The sequence below is a fragment of the Canis lupus genome, chromosome 1, assembly GCF_048164855.1.
Source record: "Canis lupus baileyi chromosome 1, mCanLup2.hap1, whole genome shotgun sequence".
Taxonomy (NCBI): domain Eukaryota; kingdom Metazoa; phylum Chordata; class Mammalia; order Carnivora; family Canidae; genus Canis; species Canis lupus.
This window is the reverse complement of record NC_132838.1, coordinates 100,846,578-100,863,079: the sequence shown is the minus strand read 5'-3', so window position 1 is coordinate 100,863,079 and position 16,502 is coordinate 100,846,578. Positions and strand designations below refer to the sequence as shown.

The 16,502-nt window shown below is 42.4% G+C and overlaps 2 pseudogenes; both read right to left on the bottom strand.

Moving 5' to 3' along the window:
- Nucleotides 1-10,757: 10,757 nt before the first annotated feature.
- LOC140626440 (ubiquitin-associated protein 1 pseudogene) lies at nucleotides 10,758-13,257 on the bottom strand (annotated as a pseudogene).
- A 489-nt stretch (nucleotides 13,258-13,746) lies between these two features.
- LOC140609125 (U4 spliceosomal RNA) lies at nucleotides 13,747-13,807 on the bottom strand (annotated as a pseudogene).
- Nucleotides 13,808-16,502: the final 2,695 nt, after the last annotated feature.

Genomic DNA, 16,502 nt, shown 5'->3' with positions numbered 1-16,502 from the left:
ACATCTCATTGTGATTTTAATTTGCATTTCTCTAATGATCAATAATGTTGCACATATTTCCATATTCTCCATCTATATATCCTCTGCAGTAAAACATCTGTTCAAGTCTTTTGCCCATATTTTTGTTTAAAAAAACCTGTTGAGTTTTGAGAGATATTTATATATTCTAGATGCATTCTTTGTCAGATACATGTTTTGCAAGTTTTTCTCCCAGTCTGTAGTTTGTCTTTTAATTCCCATAACAGAGCTGTTAGCAGAGCAAAGGATTTTAATTGAAATGATGTTCAGTTTGTCACTTTTTCCTTTAATGGATCTTTTTGTAGCAAGTTTAAGAACATTACTTAACCACAAGGATTTCCTCTTATATTTTTTCTGAAAGTTTTTAAAATTTTTTATTTATTTGAGAGAAGGAAAATATCAGTGGGAGGACAGTGGCAGAGGGAGAGGAAGAGACAGAAGCAGGCTCCAGGTTCAGTGGAGAGCCCAACGTGAGGCTTGATTCCAGAATGACCGGATCATGATCTATGCCAAAGGCAGACACTTAACTGACTGAGCCACCCAGGCACCCCTTTTTCTAAAAATTTTAGAGTGTTTTTATATGTAACTTAATCATCAATTTTCACTTAATTTTTGTGAAGAGGTGAAATTAATGTTGAAGTTCATTTTTTTTCCTATGAATGTTGGGCATCTTTTTTTTTTTTAAGATTTTATTTATTTATTAGAAAGAGCACAAGCAGGGGGAGTACCAGAGAAAGATAGAACTAGGTTCCCTGCCAAGCAGGGAGCCCCATGTGGGGTTCGATCCCAGTACCCTGGAATCATGACCCAAGCTGAAAGCAGACATGTAACTGACTGAGCCACCCTAGCACCCCAGGCATCTTTCTTCTGACACTAATTCTAACACCAAATGTGTAGGATTCTTCCAACACCACCCAATTCTCCAACCCTTCTGGATGTCCAATAATTCAATTCTGAGACTACCTAGAATTAGGGCAAACTCCACAGGTCAAGGGCTTAGGCACACAAGACTATTCCCACTCCAGATGCCGGCCATAGCCTACACACACTTCTGCTCACTGACTACAAATTTAGTGGATCCCCAGACCCTACCTCAGGCTTGAGAATTCACTAGAATAACTCACAGAACTTAAGAAAACATTTATGCTTACCAATTTAGCAATAAAGGATGTAACTTAGGAATATCCAAAAGGAAGAAATACATAGGGCAAGGTTTGGGAGGGGGATGGTTTACACAAATCTCCTTTGCATTCTCTAGGAATGCCTCCCTCTCAGCACATCAATGTGTTGACCAGTCAGGAAGCTCTCTGAATCTCCTTGTTTACGACTTCTTATAAACAAATCTTCAGCCCACCTTCCCTCTCTGAGGTCAGGGTGTGGAGCTGAAAGTTCCCACCTTCTTTCTAGTGACCATTACCCATCCTGAAGCTATCCAGGGGACCTAACCTAAATCACCTTATTAGCATAAACTCAGGTATGGTCAAAAGGGGCTCTTTATGAATAACAAGACACTCCTGGGATGCCTGAGTGGCTCAGTGGTTGGGCATCTGCCTTTGGTTCGGGGCATGATCCCTGTCCTGGGGTCAAGTCCCGCATTGGACTCCCTGCAAGGAGCCTGATTTTTCCTCTGCCTGTGTCTCTGCCTCTCTCTGTGTACCTCTCATGAATAAATAAATAAATAAAATCTTAAAAAAAAAAAAAGACACTCCTATCACTAAGGAAATTCTAGGGATTTCCTCTAGGAGTGGACAACCAAATATGTTTTGTTATATAATAGATACCCAACTGCTCCAACACCATTCATTAAGAAGGCTATCCTTGGGGCACCTGGGTAGCTCCATCAGTTAAGTATCTGCTTTGGCTTGGGTCATGATCCTGGGGTCCTGGGATTGACCTGTGTCAGGCAGGGAGTCTGCTTCTCCTGCCTCTCCCTCTGCCACTCCCTTACTCGTTTTCTCTCTCAAAGAAATTAATAAAATCTTTTAAAAAATAAATAAAAAGGCTATCCTAGCTTTGCACATTTGTCAAAAATCAGTTGAGCATGTCTTTGTGGGTCTTTTTTTGGGTTTCCTATTCTGTTCCATTGACCTATGTGTCAGCTAAAACCACAAACTTGGGACGCCTGGATGGCTCAGCAGTTGAATGTCTGCCTTCGGCTCAGGGCGTGATCCTGGAGTCCCGGGATCAAGTCCTGCATCGGGCTCCCTGCATGGAGCCTGCTTCTCCTTCTGCCTGTGTCTCTCATTAATAAATAAATAAACTCTTTAAAAATAAATAAAATAAATAAAATAAAACCACAAACTTTTGGTTACTGTACTTGAATAATAAGACTTAACATCAGTTATTCCTCTCACTTTTCTTCTTTGTCAAAAGTTATTTTTGGAACAATCTTTTTCTATTCTAAGTCTAGTGCTTTCCCATATAAATATTGGAGTAAGCTTGTCTATGTCTACAAGTTTATTGTATGACTTATTTTATTTCTTTCATCTATGTCTTGCTGAGAGTTTGATGAAAATTGCAGTTTGTAGGCTTTTTGTATTTTTTCTTGCCTAATTGGATTGGGTAGGACTTCCAGTATGATTCAAATAGCAGTAGCAGAGAGCTGTCATCCTTATCTGTGGTTCACCATTATGATGTTGGCTATACGTTATTTACATATGCCCTTTTCAGATTAAAGAAGTTCCTCATTATTCCTAGTTTGCTATTGTTATCAGGAAAGGATAATTAATTTTATCAAATGCTCTGTCTGCAGCTATTTGTAAGATCATGTATTTTTTGTTCTTTACTCTGTCAATATGACGGGTTATATTGACTGGTTTTCAAATTGACTGGTTTTCAAATATTGAAACAGCCTTGCATTTCCAGGATAAACCCCCTGGTCATGTTGCATTGTTGCTCTTTTTTTTTTTTAATTCTTTTTTTTATTATTTATTTATGATAGTCATACAGAGAGAGAGAGAGAGAGAGAGAGGCAGAGACACAGGCAGAGGGAGAAGCAGGCTCCAGGCACCGGGAGCCTGACGTGGGACTCGATCCCGGGTCTCCAGGATTGCGCCCTGGGCCAAAGGCAGGCGCCAAACCGCTGTGCCACCCAGGGATCCCATTGTTGCTCTTATATATTACAGAATTCAATTTGCTTATATTTTATTAAGCATATTTGTATTTGCATTGACAAAAGACTATTACTCTGTAGTTCTCTTCCCATTGTCTGGTTTTAGTATCCAGGTAATGCTGACCTTATAAAATCAATCAGGAAGTGTTTCATCCTTTATTTTCTGAAAAGTGTGGAATTGGCATCATTTCTTCCTTAAGTGTTGGATAGAATTCATCAAAAATAATTATCAGGGATCCCTGGGTGGCGCAGCGGTTTGGCGCCTGCCTTTGGCCCAGGGCGCGATCCTGGAGACCCGGGATCGAATCCCACATCAGGCTCCCGGTGCATGGAGCCTGCTTCTCCCTCTGCCTATGTCTCTGCCTCTCTCTCTTTCTCTCTCTGTGACTATCATAAATAAATAAAAATTAAAAAAAAATAATTATCAGGAAAAAAAATTATCAGGGCCTGGACTTTGTTTTGAAAAAAAAAAAAATAAGACTACCTCAGGGTGCTTGAGTAGCTTAGTCAGTTAAGCATCTGTATTCGGCTTGGGTCATGATCCTGGGATCCTGGGGTCCCGGGATCAAGCCCCGAGTCAGGCTCTCTGCTTAGCAGGTAGTCTACTTCTCCTTTTCTCTTTGCCCCTCCCCCTTGCTTGTGAGCTGTCTCTCATTCAAAATAAATAAATAAAATCTTTTAAGAAACACAACTACTTTGATAGATATAGGCCTATTCAGTTTGTTTGTAGAGTGAGTTTTGATAGTCTATCTTTTAAGAAATTGGGCCACTTTACCTAACTTGTTGAATTTATGAGCATAGAATTGTCCAAACAAGACTAGCTTCTTTCCCAAACTCTGTGGGATGGAGATGTACCACAATGGAAAGAACACTGGGCAACATCTTCCTTCTCATCTCAATATACGCCATTACTCTGGGGCACACATACCTAATGTTCAACCCACCAAGACCTCATCTTTTCAGTGCCTAGAGCCCTGTGTCCACTCGGGTCAGGCATTCATACACACTCCAGCTGCCATCAGCCACATCTTAGAGAGTCTAGCCCTCTTGTCCTCTAGTGCTCTCCCAGCTAGCTTCTTCAACTCTGCCCAGTTCTGGAGGCTTTTAGCCAATCATGCACACTAGAGTTTGGGAAGCAATGCCATCTATGAGCTACTGATGATATTGGGAAGGCTGCTGGTGTCCCTTCTCTTTCAGTCTCCTGAGTCAGAGGAGAGTAACACCAATGTCATAATCATTAAGAGCAACAACAACAAAAGCAACAATAACAAAATATCATCAACAAGAGCAGCAACAATAATAGCAACTACAAGGGTAGGAGCAAGAGGGCAGAAGCAACCAGTACACACTGAACACTTATATCCCGGGCACTCTCCACACCTCACTTCTCTTAATCCTGAGGGAAGGGTTGTCCACATTTAAATGTGAGGAAGTAAGGCACAATGAGGTTCAATAATTCACCTAAGATTACACAGCTATTGAGGTGTAAACCCATGAGGAACCCAAGTCTGACTGAAGTAAAAAAATGCTCTCTTAACCAAGACATTAATGCTCACATATGCCTGGTCCAGTGTTTTCATGCAATTTCATAGAATTTTTCTTTAACTGAGGCCGGGTTTCTTGTACAGGGCTTCTGAGAAGCCAAGGATTTTCTACTTAAATGAATACCTATTTATTGTCAGGCACAGGGTTTTCTTTTATAAATAAAAGGCCCAAAGTGCACACATGCACACGCACAAAATAGTGCACATATTTCTTCTTTTTTTTAAAGATTTTATTTATTCATGGGATGCCTGGGTGGCTCAGCAGTTGAGCGCCTGCCTTCAGCTCAGGGCGTGATCCCGGAGTCCTGGGATCGAGTTCCACATCAGGCTCCCTACAGGGAGCCTGCTTCTCCCTCTGCTTGTGTCTCTGTGCCTCTCTCTGTGTCTCTAATGAATAAATAAGCTTTAAAAAAAAAGAAAGAAAAAAAGGCTGCTAATGAAACTATAGCATGCCATTGATTACCCTGATATTTGAGATGTCAAAATGTGAAAACATGTATGTTATTTTTAAAGATGTTATGTATTTATTTGAGAGAGAGACAGAGCATGAGCCAGGGGAGGAGCAGAGGGAGAGGGAGAAGCAGACCGCTGAGCGGGGAGACTGATGCAGGGCTCCATCCTGGGAATCCGGGAACATGACCTGACCTAAGGCAGGCACTTAACTGACTGAGCCACCCAGGCACCCCAAGAACATGTACACGAAAATAAATTAAATACAGTATACTCTTTCAGATTCTGTGTCATGAACATGAGAGACTCCTAACTCTGGGAAATGAACAAGGGGTAGTGGAAGGGGAGGTGAGTGGGAGAATGGGGTGACTGGGTAATGGGCACTGAGGGGGGAACTTGACGGGATGAGCACTGGGTGTTATACTATATGTTGGCAAATAGAACTCCAATAAAAAAATATACAAAAAAAAAAAAAGATTCTGTGTAAGGACTAACTTCCAGGCACATGCTTTTTCTACAATTGTGTTAAAAACTTGATTGTGGATTTGTAATGGGACAAATGTACTATAAGGGTGGTTTCTCCAGAACTCATTCTCTGACCCATTAGTTGTGCTGCCCAATGAAGTAGTCACCAGATGGGCAGTTACAGAGAATCTGAAATGTAGCAATGTCATTATGTTTAAATGATAGTATTTGGGATATAGGTGGGTAGAATAAAATGTTATTGACACTAACTTCACCTGTTCATGTTCCTAGTCACTTTTCAGAAATGTGGCCACTAAAAAAATTGAACTTATATACGTGGCTCACATTATATTACTTCCTCCCCACACACACACATTATATTTCTATCAGACAGCAGGACTCTGGAAGATCAGATCAGATCTCCAACTGGAAGCTTTCCTACCGAGAGTATATGTTTGCTCTTTGTCTCAGGTATGAGTTATCATATAAAGACTAGCATCGACTTAAAGTACTTTTCAATATTATTACTCATTCAAAAACTCATTCTTTTTACTCAAGAGTTTTGGCAAGAGATCTTACCAAAACTTCAAACTCAGCATATTAGCCAAATCTTCTGATACAAAGAGAGGCAAGAATTCAAATTTAAAAATAAACATAGCGGGAATCCCTGGGTGGCTCAGTGGTTTGGTGCCTGCCTTTGGACCAGGGCAAGATCCTGGAGTTCCGAGATTGAGTCCCATGTTGGGCTCCCTGTGTGGAGCCTGCTTCTCCCTCTGCCTGTGTCTCTGCCTCTCTCTCTCTCTCTCTCTCTCTCTCTGTGTCTTTCATGAATAAATAAAATTTTAAATATATATAAATAAAAATAAACATAGCAAAAGAATTATCTGAATTTCTTATATAGACACAATGTCTCGAAAGTTTGTTCCAAGGAGTTAAGGATGAACTCTATTATTTTCAAAGAACTTCTCTTCAATATGAAGTCTCTGACACTGATTAAGTAAAGAGAATCTGACAGAGCCACTGTCACATTCATTGAGTCCCCACAAGTGTCTTTCTAGTGTGCTAACTCTGGTGTCTAACAAGAGCAGAGCTATTCTGGAAAATGTCCCCATGTTTGAAACACTGATACAGGGTCTCCTGAGAATGTATCTTCTAGTGATTGGCCAGACAGCAGCTGCTCCAAAAAGCTTTGCCACACTGACTGTTCTTCTAGGGCTTCTTACCAGTATGAGTCCTCTGGTATCAAATGAGACCAGTGATATTCCTAAAGTTTCTGACATTGGTTACAGCCATGGGGTTTCTTTCTCACTAGCAGGAATATTCTGGTACTGGATGAGGTTAAGAGCTCTCAAAGTTTTCCCATGCCTTTTACACTCACACGGTTTCTCTCCAGAATGATTTTTTCCCCAAGATTTTATTTTTAAGTAATCTCTACACCCAATATGGGGCCCAAACTTACAGCCCTGAGATCAAGAGCTGTGTGTTCTACCAACTGAGCCAGCCAGGTGCTCCAGTGATTTTTTTTTTAATGCACAATGAGGTGACTATTGCAGTTGAAGGATTTTCCACATCCATACATTTATAGGATCTCTCACTGGTGAGACTTCTCACATGTTTAATAAAGCATGAGATATTAATACAGGTCTTTCCACACTCTTGTACATACATAGAACTTCTCTCCTGTGTGAATTCTTAGATGGACAATAAAGTGGGAAACACTAGGATTTTTTCTCACTCTACATCTATATGGTTTTTCTCCAATATGAATTCTGTGATGCAAAACAAGGGAAGAGTAGTGGTTGAAAGACTTCCCACACTGGTTGCATTCACGGGGCTTCTCTCCTGTGTGGGTCCTCTTGTGCTTGATAAAGGCAAGAGCTGGCAATGAATGTCTTCACAATTATAAAATTTTTCTCTGTATGGATTCTTTGATACACAGCCAGGATATAATTCTTAGAGAAGGACTTTCCACAATCATACAGGTATAAAGTCTCTCTCCAGTATGAGTCCTCTGGTGCCCAAGGAAGTGAGATTTTTGTTTGAGGGACTGTCCACATTAATTGCAGTCATAGCATTCATCTTGAGTTATTTCTCCTCTTCTCATGAGAGCATGCACCCTGATCAAATTCCTTCTCATAGCCTATCCCTTTGCATGGCTGTCTTTCTCTGAAAATTACATCCTATTCACTAAGAGGTGCAGAGTGGTTGTAAAATCACCAGTTTGGGGACATCTGGAGGACTCATCTCCTGTTAGATTTCCACCAAGGTGGCTAAGTTAACCAGCTTGGCTGATGGCTGTTCTATAGTCAGTTTCATCAAGTGTGTGACCTTCACAGCTTTTCAACAATTACATATGTAACAGGAATGCTTAACATCTGAGTCATGTTCAGAAAAGCCTTTGCTACAGGACCTTTTCCAGATGGAGCATAGACTGAGCAGAGACTCATGCTCCATATTCACAACCTGTACCAAGCCTTTCACCTGAGCTTCATGTTCTTTTGGGTGGATGCTGTTTGCCTGAAGTGCTTCTTAGGGTTTTTATTTTTTTTAAGATTTTATTTATTTATTTATTCACAAGACACACACACACAGAGAGAGAGAGAGAGAGAGAGAGAGAGAGAGAAAGAGGCAGAGACACAGGCAGAGGAAGAAGCAGGCTCCACGCAGGGAGCCTGATGTGGCACTCGATCCCATGTCTCCAGGATCACGCCCTGGGCTGAAGGCAGCGCTAAACCTCCCAGGCTGCCCTTCTTAGGGTTTTATGAAGCATTTCTACCTGTTCCTCACATTCTCAGATTTTTCCTAATATAAACAGGTATCATCCCTCATGAATCTTCCCGTTTTCATGACATTAGAAGGTTCCACCCCAACAACATCCTGACTTGATGTTTCAATTTTGGCCTTTGTTTCCCACGCTGGAGGGGAAAAGGTAGAAAATATTTGAATCCTTAGAGGGAAAAAGAGTTAAAAGTGGTAGCACGTAAATATTAAAATTGGCCAGGCACAAGTCTACTAAAACTGACCCTCTATTCACTCTATGACACAATTTCACTCATAGGTGTATAACCAAAATAATGTGTTCATACATTCTCAGTAACATGCTTCATAACAACCCAAGACTGGACACTAACCAAATGTCTAAAAAACTGGGGAACAGATGAATTGTGGCTTATTCACATGATGAAATACTAAACATCAATAAAAGTAAATGAACTACAAGTACACAAAACAATATGGGTAAATACCTCAAGCATAATGTTAAATGAAAGACTCAAAGTGAACATTTTAAGCTGTACACTTATTTTTTCAGCATGTATATTTCCATGGAAAATTTTCAAAAATCATACACACACCGTAAAATAAGCCAGGCATACAAGGACTGTGTTCAGGTACAGACCTGCAGGGTGGTGAGAGCTCATGATAAAGGATGATAAAGGATGGAGCCATTTATATAGAATAAAAGTGGCTTTACAGATTTTCGATCTTAGCAATACCTCCCAAAGCAGCTGACTTACCAGGGGTCAAGATGGGGTGGATTCTTAAGGAAACCTCCCCTCCTCCCTCTCCCAAAGCATGAGTAAGCAGTATCCTGGCCCTCTCTATGATATGTCAAGAATTCTAAGGCCATTTATTATGATCCCACCAGTTGCTATATGCTCCCTTGCCCATTTGTTCCACCCATTGGCATGTAACAACCACATTTACAGCTCAGTTCTCTTTTTTCTTTCTTTTTTTTTTTTTTAACAGCTCAGTTCTTAATTGATTGATCATGTAGCTCCCAACCCTCTGGATCCACACACAGACCTCAGTCACTATAGGCTCCACTGAAAGTGTAAGGTATGTGACAGTACAGGTCATGATCCTAGTTAGACCCTGGATCCACCACCTTGCAACAGGACTAGAGGGAGCGCTGCAATGTATCTGCAGGTTTTCCAGGACCACAGCTGTTATAGAGCTCTCACATAGGTGAAAGGATTCACAGCTTCTGGGGAACATATCACTCTAGATAACTATTCCCTTTACCTCAACTCTCAGGACTCCAGTAGAGTTCAGACCAGTTCTACATGCAGGACAATGGAGACCTGCCTCTGCTCCAGACCCTCATGACCTCCTCACATTCATGGCCCTTGTCAGAATCACACACTCTCCATGTCTGCCCATAAACTCATGTCCTCTTTTCATATCACATCCTAGTCACACATCTATGAGCTCAAGCTTATTCTGGCCTCTGGGCTTCTTCCTTATGCAGCAGTCTTCCCCTAAGGCCAAAGATATCCAATAGTAGATTATGACATATTTCAGGCTGTGGGGAAGGACCTCCACAAGGGGGTCCTTGTGTGTTTTTTGTTTTTTTTTTTTAATTGAAATTCTTATTGAAAATGACTGTAGGGCAGCCAGGGGGCTCAGCATTTTAGCGCCACCTTCAGCCTTTAGGCAGGGAGTGATCCTGGAGACCTGGGATGGAGTGCCACATCAGGCTCCCTGCATGGAGCCTGCTTCTCCCTCTGCCTGTGTCTCTGCCTCTCTCTCTCTCCTCTCTGTGTTTCTCATGAATAAATAAATAAAATCTTTTTTTTTTTTTTAAAGAAAATGACTATAGATTCTCATGCATTTGTAAGAAAGAATAGGGAATGGTGGCTTGAACACTTTATCTAATTTCCCCCCAATGGTAACATTTCTCAAAACTATAGTAAATGTCACAACTAGAAACTGACTGTCATAGGATCCACTAATCCTACTCACATTTCCCCAGTTTTAGTTGTACTCATTTGCTTCTGTATTAAGTTTTATACAATTTTATCATCGTGGTAGGTTCTGGAGCAGTTCCAACACCAAAAGTATCTTTGCCACATGTTGCCCTTCCATAACCACACTCACCTTCCTCTCATGCCTGGAGTAATGCTTTTAATACCTCTTCGTTTCCTGAGGACACTGATACCTCCCCAGTGAAAATAATTTTTAGTAAAAGGCATTATGGAAGGACAGATGTCTGAAATCTTGCGTCTCTCTGATAATTACTCATATTCCATCCAGGGTTCCTCCTGATGCTTTCAACTTTCATTCACTCTCCACATTTCTTTTTTTTTTTTTTAACTTTTAGATTTTTATTAGTTTTCTGAAGAATCAAAATAGTTAGCAAATTACTTTAGATTCATCAAGACTGTATATCCTTTGTATTTAGATCTTTAATGATGTACAACAGAATATAAAACAAACGAAAGAGACTGATTTCTATGACTAGGTGTTACTCGTGTCATCCTAGAGCAGGGGGCTGGAGGGAAGAGGCCATTCTCCAAAGAGAACCGAGGTGGAGTTAGTGCTGGGCTACTATACTGCAGCCTGTTTCTCCTCCACTCAGTGTGCTGGGAAGGGGCCAATGATTTCTTAAACTGATGACTGTTTCTTAGGGGGCTCTAAAATCCTGGGTAGCAGAAGACTGTGGTCCAAACCAAGCCAAAAGAAACAGGCTGGGGCAGGGAAGCATGGTACCTGCCTAGCAGAAGAGGCAAACTCAGTGCCCCACGTGGAAAGGGCATTCTTTGCACCTCAGAGACGTTGCAGAACCAGTGTTAACAATAAGAGACTTTGTTAAGAGAAGAAGAAGAAAAAAAAAAACACCCTGGAAGAACCTTTCAATTGCACTCAACTTGGATTAAGAGTTCAGTCCACCGGTGCAGGGGAGGGAAGCATCTAGCCCTAAAGCAGCACTGAGTCTGGCCCTCCGACCACTTCTCCCTGCCTCCTTTTGGCAGCTGGGCCAGATTTCAGCTAAGGACGTACAGACTCCAGAAGGACCAGGGAGGTTTCTCTGGAAGGCCGAGGTGGGAAGGACACTTCTCAAAATACAAATACGTTTAACATGGAAGAAGCCAGGGCAGTGCTAGAGGCATTCACATGCCCCAATCTTTCCTACTTTCTCCCCAGCTCAGAGACTGGCAAGCACAGTCTCCACACCTGACCTTCCACCCCCAAAAGAAAATCGGGACGTGTGCCCCCCTCTCGTTCCCCACATGGGCTCCTCAGCGCCTCCTGCAGGGGTGGTTCCAGGGCAGGGCCTACGCAGAGCCTGGTCTCAGCTGGCTCCTGCCCAAGCCATAAGGTCTTCGAGAGCATTGTCCTGGTCATTGTTGTGTAGTAGCAGAACTTCCTTAATGTCTTTCAGTTCAAAGCCCATTTCCTTTAATTTGCTCATTAACTGAAGAAACTCCTTCATCGTTTCCTCTGAACACTGGTGCATTTCCAGAGCTTCTTCCACTAAAAGAGGGTCGAAGCCCTTCTCACAAAGCTGTCCATGTGCAAAGAGACAGTCGAGAATCTGCTCAATATTCTCTCCTTTCTTCTTCATGGCTCTCAGGACACACTCATATGAGTAGCCCATGTTGACCACTGTTTCCACACACTGCTGCTCACTGGGGGACAGTGCCTGCAGTTCTGAATAGGCCTGGGGACAGCTGGGAGCATTGGGCACTTGTGACATTGAGAAATTAGGAGGTATGACCGTGGGACCTGTATTTAGAGGTGATGATTCTTCTGTGCACACAGATAAGACAAAGAGGGAAGGCATCTGGGAGATCAGATCTGAGGGATTCAGGGTTGGCACCTCTGTGCCACTGTCCAAGTTCAAAGCTGAAAGCCCAAGAGTATGATGCCCATTGAGCTCACTGGCACTGCTTTGGGTGGAAGGCTTCAGAGAATTCTGGAAGGTGCCATTGCAGAGGCAGGATGTGCTATGGAAAGTGCTTGCGAGCTTGGCTGTCTTCTGATTGCTGTCATCAGAGTCAAGTTTGGGGAAGGACAGGGATTTGATATTGGTTACTGCAGGAACGGGGGGAGGGACACTTTAGAAGACAGAGACATCTTTTTACAGTTGCCCAACTGTGGTAAGGTTATAAAGCCATTAGGTTTGTGAAGAGGCTTGATATCCAAGGTCGCCTGCTCCAGGGATGCCAGGACCTTCTCATCCTGTAACACAGACCTAGAGCCATCTCTGGGCAAATTATTGTCTAATAACTGAGCCATAATGGGTCCAGTGGTTTCTACCAGAATGTTTCTCAGCTCTTCCTTCTCATCAGTAGTTTTTAACTCCAGATTATCAAATGTATCTTCTTCACACTCAAAGTCAGCAGGATTGAAATCTGCCTTTGTGTGGGGTGGGCTGAAAACTTTCTGTTTCGTGGCACTGCTGCTGATCCGAGTCGGGGCGAGGATGTTGTTGTGCTGTAAGCTGGCAAGGATGGGATTAATAGGAGGTGGCATTGTGGCTGTACTGTGAGTCTTGGAGAAGCTCATTTTGCTGTCACCCTCTGGGCCACTCTTAGAATTCACTTTAGCTTCTACTTCCTCAGCCTTGCGTTCTGGGCTTCTTGGATTTTCTTAATATCTTCAGCCCACTCAATAGTTTTCTTTTCCAAGGAGAAGTCATACTGTACTTCTCTGATCACCTGCAAACAATCAGGCAAGGAGAAGCCAATAGGTAGACCAACTTTAGCTGGTGTTTTGAATTTGTCTCCTATCTTAAATGGGACATCATCAAAGTAACTGAAAGTCCCATGAAAATCTCCACCCAACTTCTTAGAAGCCATTTAGAACCTGAACGCCGCTGCCGCTGCTGTCCCAGAACCCGAAAGGTGCTGGCACTGGATGGCTCCGTCCCCGCTGAGCTCCTGACGGCCCCTAGGGAGAGCAATCGCCACCACCTCCAACTCTGCCCGCCCAGGGCCAGGCCGTCACTGTAGCCACCACCAGTGCTACTGCTGCCATGCTGAAGTCCTACCACATTTCTTTTTTAAAAACCATTTTATTTATTTATTCATGAGAGACAAGGAGAGAGAGGCAGAGACACAGGCAGAGGGAGAAGCAGGCTCCATGCAGGGAGCCCAACACAGGACCGGACCTCGAGACTCCAGAACCACGCCCCCGGTGGAAGGTAGGCCGTCAATCGCTGAGCCACACAGGGATCCCCCACATTTCTTTTTCCTTCCTGTGTAATCAGCCCAGGACAGAGGTTCTGTACCTCACCAAATACCTCTTTATGCTTCAGATTGACTTAGTTATTCCCTTAATTATGAAAATCAAAAGGTCCTCTCTTCTGAGGGAACCAGGATTCCTAACAACTGCTGTTTTCTGCCACGCTTTATTTTGTTGCCATGTTGATTCTCAGCAATAATCGTGCCTCGGATAAACCTCATTGGCTGGGATACTGCCACTGCGCAAAGCACTATGTTGATTCTTAAACACTGGATCAAAGTGCTATGTTGATTCTTAAACACTAGATCATTACTTTAAGTAAGAGGCAGCCCAATGGAGATCCCTGGGTGGCTTGGCGGTTTGGCATCTGCCTTTGGCCCAGGGCGTGATCCTGGAGTCCCGGGATCGAGTCCCACGTCGGGCATCAGGCATGGAGCCTGCTTCTCCCTCTGCCTGTGTCTCTGCCTTTCTTTCTATCATGAATAAATAAATAAATAAATCTTAAAAAAAAAAAGAGGCAGCCCAGCTATAATAGTATAACTATCCTTGGGCAGCCATTCTTCTCCCACTAAGAGATCCATCACCTCTGATTAAGTCTTTGATTTTGCATTTCCAAGGTAATACATTAAGAGAAACAAAAATTTGAAGATGTTGGCTCCAATCTATCTAATTCTGTATTAATGAAATGTCAATATAAATATGTTTCAGAGATTGCTTACAGGAAAGATGGAAAGATTGTGGAAATTTGCCAAGGGCCTCACTGTGCAGAAGTGTCCTTACCCTCTGGGGAGAGGGACTCCTACCTTCACCAAACAACTCAGCACAACACCCCAACAGAGTGTTTCTTCTCCTCCAGGTTATATTGCTGGTTCCTGGAATAAACATCAGCACTCCAATTTCTTATCACCACTCATGGTTTCAGCTTTCCTGCCTAGACACTCTGCTAAAAGCCACAGAATAGAAGCTGGGTCTTCTACAAAAGACAATCTCAAAGACTTCATGAAAATGAGTGAACCAGGGATCCCTGGGTGGCTCAGCGGTTCAGCGCCTGCCTTTGACCCAGGGTGTGATCCTGGAGTCCCGGGATCGAGTCCTGTGTCTGGCTCCCGGCATGGAGCCCACTTCTCCCTCTGCCTGTGTCTCTGCCTCTCTATATATATATCATGAAAAAAAATTAAAAATCTTAAAAAAATATATATATATATATAAAAGAAAATGAGTGAACCAGGTACTTCTAATTACAAATATTTTTGTGGATATAGCATTTTGAGCTAATAATCACTAGGTAAGTATTAGATTCAACTAAGATGAAGTCAGGATCTCCAGGGTTTATTTTTAGTCCCAAAGGAAGTGAAGACTTCATCAAAATGGACTGCTGAACTAATAGACAGTGAAATAAGAATTAACTAAGGCTGAACAAATTGGTGGAAGAATTCTTCTGGTGATTATTTGGAATATTTAGTATTATTTTTACTATTTTATATTCTGATGGTTCTGTGATCTATTTCCAATCCTTAGCACAGTAAAATATTGTTTAAATGGTTTCTCATTCTCATTGACCCCTCAGAATCCAGGATTAAACACTTTCCCCAAGCCTCTTTATTTGTAACAGCAATGTGGTTATTTGCAGAAGTTCTAAAATAGTTGTTCTTCATTTTATATAGACAAGTTGTGCAGACAAGCACATACCTGAAGTGTCAAACTTGAGAATAAATCCTATCATACATCAATGCTATTATGTGACACGCTCACCATGAAAGACAAGGATTACACTTCCTTTGGCACCAACTACCACAAAGCTCACCAGGGAACAGCCTGGAACCCATTCCATAGCTTACAGATTTACAGAAGGAAAGGAAGGTCTCTCTTGGCAAGCTAGGAAAACTAGCATATTTGGGGTGTTCAAGGAAAGAGGATTTTTAAAAGATTTTTTTGAGAAAGTGAGAGTGTGCACAAGCAGGGGGGAGGGACAGAGGTAGGAGACTGTGCAAGCAGGGAGTCCAATGTGGAGCTTGATCCCAGAACTCTGGGATCATGACCTGAGGTGAAGGCAGACGCTCAACTAACCGAGCCATCCAGGTGCCCCAAGGAAAGAGGAATTAACTTAAATGTCTAGGTAGTACAGATGTAGTCTAGGTGAGTTTCCTGGGTTTAGTTTTTCACGCTCCATATAAAAAAGCAAACCAGAGTGAACAGCAGAAACCACTGGAGTTACTGAGGCTAGTGAAACATGATCCTAGATGCTTACTAAACCTGCAGACAGTTACTGAAGAGACACACCATAACCAAGGTGGTACTAATTACCATTGAAAAAGGCCAGTAAAAAAAAAAAAGAAAGAAAAGAAAAGAAAAGGCCAGTAACATACTTCTAAGAAACAAGAAATTAAGGAGAACTAGCAACTGTGCAAACAGCAAAGCTGTTGGTTTCTACACATAACTATGCATCATATGTGACTCCATTTCCAGAGGCTTAATGAAAGGATCTAGACATGTATCTGAAATCTGCCCATGAAGGAGATCCTTGATCTCCAACTGTCTCCAAGATGATGCTTTGATGTCTGGTGATACCTTGCTTCTCTTTCTGTCCAAAATCTCCTTTCTTCCCTCCTCTGCACCTTGTATTCCCAAACTAGCACATTACACTAGGCTCTCATTTTTATACTGACTTTCTCTCTCCCATCCACATGACTCCTCTGAATCTGCATATTAGACAGCTGATCTCTCACTCTCTCAGAGTTCTACCAAACATCATACAATGAAGAGCCAAAAAGCTGCATGCTGGAATCCTATTCTGACAGTACCCACCCACCCATGCTGCTCCCTTCCAGTAAATGGCCACTTTGTTTTCCCAGTGGAGAGCACCAGAAACCTGGGCCTTACCTCCCCTTCCCCCATTTTTTGTCTTTTCTCAAAAGTCACATCTAATCTTTCAGCTCTGACTTTCA